The sequence below is a fragment of the Calidris pugnax genome, unplaced genomic scaffold, assembly GCF_001431845.1.
Source record: "Calidris pugnax isolate Ruff unplaced genomic scaffold, ASM143184v1 scaffold81, whole genome shotgun sequence".
Taxonomy (NCBI): domain Eukaryota; kingdom Metazoa; phylum Chordata; class Aves; order Charadriiformes; family Scolopacidae; genus Calidris; species Calidris pugnax.
In genome coordinates, this window is record NW_015090880.1 from 11092826 (window position 1) to 11093096 (window position 271).

Genomic DNA, 271 nt, shown 5'->3' on the forward strand with positions numbered 1-271 from the left:
AGGAGGGTATCGGGGGGGGAGCGGGGACACGCGTGGGGTTGCAAAGGGGCGGGATTGCACTGTGGGTGCGGGGAAACGCGTGGGGAGAGCAGGGAGGGGGGTTAGATCTGGGGATGCACCTGGGTGGGCTGCGATGGGGGGGAAGGTGTCCCGAGGGATTTGGATCCCACTCGTGTCCCCCCCTTCCCCCTCCCCATTCTACTCCCCCGCAGGTGGGGGCGGCCGCTGGGTCCTGAGGAGACTCTGGGGCTGCTGGAGGCCTCCGTGGTGC